This window comes from Lethenteron reissneri, chromosome 70 (assembly GCF_015708825.2).
Source record: "Lethenteron reissneri isolate LAM-NWPU_2019-01 chromosome 70, ASM1570882v1, whole genome shotgun sequence".
Classification (NCBI taxonomy): Eukaryota; Metazoa; Chordata; class Hyperoartia; order Petromyzontiformes; family Petromyzontidae; genus Lethenteron; species Lethenteron reissneri.
This window is the reverse complement of record NC_083848.1, coordinates 818,348-822,468: the sequence shown is the minus strand read 5'-3', so window position 1 is coordinate 822,468 and position 4,121 is coordinate 818,348.

Genomic DNA, 4,121 nt, shown 5'->3' with positions numbered 1-4,121 from the left:
TGTGTAACCGACGCGCGTGAAAATTAAAAAGAGATTCCTGGGATTTTTTTATTTAACAAAAAGAAATTTACCACCAAACCCACGTGGCCTCTGGCGCGGGCTGCTACTCATGAATCGGAATCGGGTATTGACGGGAGTTTTGTAAGCGGCCTATCGGCGGGATAATTAAGGACGCTTGGAATTCGAGTGAATTTGGGTCGATGGGCGTTGGTCTCGCGTCGGGGTACGGGCCCAGGTGAACAGGTCAACGCTCTCCCAATTAACAGGTGAACAGGTCAACGCTCTCCCAATTAACAGGTGAACAGGTCAACGCTCTCCCAATTAACAGGTGAACAGGTCAACGCTCTCCCAATTAACAGGTGAACAGGTCAACGATCTACCAATTAACAGGTGAACAGGTCAACGCTCTCCCAATTAACAGGTGAACAGGTCAACGATCTACCAATTAACAGGTGAACAAGAACGATCTCCCAATTAAGAGGTGAACCATCTCCCAATTAAGCAGGTGAATGATCTCCAAGTAAGAGTTGAACAATCTCCCAATTAGCAGGTGACCAATCTCCCAATTGACAAGTCAACGATCTCCCAATTAAGAGGTCAACGATCTCCCAATTAGCAGGTGAACGATCCCCCTAATTGACAATCCTCACCACGGCGGCAGGAGTGGTTAGTGCCGTGGGCTAATTAGCGAAACCTCGGCGCAATTGACGAATCGCGATGACGGAATCGAGAGGCTTTTAGGCAATTACCGACTAGCTGATCGTCGTGAGGCCTACGGAGTCTCCGGGTGATGAGACGCTCTGCGAAGTAAGAAGGGGCGTCTGCCCAGGTGTTAATGAAATGACACAGAGCTGGTCACACGCGCACACGCGCACACGCACGAGCGCGCACGCACCTACTGGATTAGAAGATGCAGCAGGTAAAGTTATACACATCCGGTGACGCCTACCAGATGACAAGATTTGCCCCAATAAAGTTAAACAAATCCGGTGACAACTACCGGATCACAAAGACGCACCGATAAATCCGGTGACAACTACCAGATTACAAGGACGCACCCCGATAAAGTTATACACATCCGGTGACATCTACCGGATCACAAAGACACACCGATAAATCCGGTGACATCTACCGGATCACAAAAGACACACCGATAAATCCGGTGACAACTACCGGATCGCAAAAGACACACCGATAAATCCGGTGACAACTACCGGATTACAAAAGACGCACCGATAAATCCGGTGACATCTACCGGATTGCAAAAGACACACCGATAAATCCGTTGACGACTACCGGATCACAAAAGACACACCGATAAATCCGGTGACATCTACCGGATCACAAAAGACACACCGATAAATCCGGTGACAACTACCGGATCACAAAAGACACACCGATAAATCCGGTGACATCTACCGGATCGCAAAAGACACACCGATAAATCCGGTGACAACTACCGGATTACAAAAGACGCACCGATAAATCCGGTGACATCTACCGGATTGCAAAAGACACACCGATAAATCCGTTGACAACTACCGAATCACAAAGACGTACTCCCCACCCGACCGACCGCCCGACCGACCGACCCCAAAGTTTTCTTTCGAGGATGCAGACGGCGCAAAGCGCGTCGCAGCTTTGCCCGAATTTTAACCGAAGAAGCCCCCCACCACCACCACTACCACCACCACCACCACTACCACCACCACTACCACCATCACCACCACCACCACTACCACCACCACCACTACCACCACCACTACCACCATCACCACCACCACCACTACCACCACCACCACCACTACCACCACCACTACCACCACCACTACCACCACCACTACCACCACCACCACCACTACCACCACCACCACCACCATCACCCCCGATGACCGACAGCTCACAGAACCGACGGCAAAGATCCGGACGAACGATCAACCGGCGGCGGACAGGATCGGACAATCGATAACAGGTTTAGCTAATTGGCGGGAGAGTGAAAAAGACTTAAATTGTATCGATCGACACTATTATGGCTAACAAAACCCATTGATGACGAGCTGCAAAGATTGGCGTCTTAAGATTATTAGCGGCGGCTAACGCTGATCGGTTTGCGTGCGTGGGTCGAATCGCGTCGTTTTTAGTGTCGCGGTGTGTGAGTGTGAGTGGCAGTCGTCTAAGTGTGGCTCTAGTAGTTAAAGGGGTCTGGTTATTTCTCCCTGTCTCTCTCTCTCTGTCTGTCTCACTCTGTCTCTCACCCTGTCTCTCTCTGTCTCTGTCTGTCTCTCTCTGTCTCTCTGTTTCTCTCTGTTTCTCTCTCTCTGTCTCTCACCCTGTCTCTCTCTGTCTGTCTCTCTGTCTCTTTGTCTGTCTCTCTGTCTCTCTGTCTCTCTCTGTCTCACTCTGTCTCTCTCTCTCTCTCTGTCTCTCTCTCTGTCTCTTTGTCTGTCTCTCTGTCTCTCTGTCTCTCTCTGTCTCTCTCTGTCTCACTCTGTCTCTCCCTGTCTCTCCCTGTCTCTCTCTGTCTCTCACCCTGTCTCTCTCTGTCTCTGGCTCTCTCTCTCTCTGTCTCTCTCTCTGTCTCTCTCTGTCTCACTCTGTCTCTCCCTGTCTCTCCCTGTCTCTCTCTGTCCCTCTGTCTATCTGTCTCTCTCTCTCTGACTCTCTGTCTCACTCTCTCTCCCTGGCTCTCCCTTTTTTTACGATCAGAGGAAACAAGAAGATGCTCGGTGTAGTCGGCACTTTGCTTCGTTCATCATTTCGGTTTTTTTATGCTTTGCTTTATGTAACCCCCCCCTGTTTAAATTAAAGATTTCACAAACAATTTCACGCTCTGGTCTCCTCCTTCTTACCCCTTCCCCCTCTCTCTCTACCCCCTCTCTGTCTCTCTACCCCCTCTCTGTCTCGCTGTCTCCCTGCCTCTCTCTCCCTGTGTCTCTCCCTGTCTCTGTCTGTCTCTCTACCTGTCTCTCTCTGTCTCTCTCCCTGTGTCTCTGTCTCTCTGTCTCTCCCTGTCTCTCCCTGTCTCTCCCTGTCTCTCTCTGTCTCTATCTCTGCCTCTCTCTCTGTCTGTCTGTCTCTCTCTCTACTTGTGTGTCTCTTCCTGTCTCTCTGTCTCCCTGTCTCTCTCTGTCTGTCTCTCTATCTCTCTCCATGTCTCTTTCTGTCCCTGTCTCTCTACCTGTGTGTCTCTCCCTGTCTCTCCCTGTCTCGCTGTCTCTCTCTGTCTGTCTCTCGCTGTCTCTCTTTCTGTCCCTGTCTCTGTCTCTCTACCTGTGTGTCTCTCCCTGTCTCTCCCTGTCTCGCTGTCTCTCTCTGTCTGTCTCTCGCTGTCTCTCTTTCTGTCCCTGTCTCTGTCTCTCTACCTGTGTGTCTCTCCCTGTCTCTCCCTGTCTCGCTGTCTCTCTCTGTCTGTCTCTCGCTGTCTCTCTTTCTGTCCCTGTCTCTGTCTCTCTACCTGTGTGTCTCTGTCTCTGTCCCCACTCCCCCGTCTCCGCGTGGTCTCTGGTTTGTGCTCTTGACGAGACTCTTTAAGTACCCAGGGGGATCAGGAGGAGGGAGGGGGGAGGGAGGGGAGGGGAGGGGGGAGGGGAGCAGAGGAAGAGAAGAAAGAGGGGGAGGAGGTGGGGTATTGAAGGAGGAGGGGGGAGGAGGGAGGGAGGAGGGAGGGAGGAGGGAGGGAGGAGGGAGGGAGGAGGGAGGAGGGAGGGAGGAGGGAGGAGGAGGGAGGGGGGAGGGAGGGAGGAGGGAGGAGGAGGGAGGGGGGAGGGAGGAGGAAGAGAGAGAGGGTGGAGGGGAGAAGCGGGAATGGGAGGGAGTTAGACTCCAATAACCCATAGACTACAATCACACATAGACTCCAATAACCCATAGACTCCAATAACCCATAGACTACAATAACCCATAGACTCCAATAACCCATAGACTCCAATAACCCATAGACTACAATCACACATAGACTCCAATAACCCATAGACTCCAATAACCCATAGACTACAATCACACATAGACTCAAAGAACCCATAGACTACAATCACACATAGACTCTAATAACCCATAGACTCAAAGAACCCGTAGACTATAATAACCCATAGACTCCAATAACCTATAGACTCCAATAACCT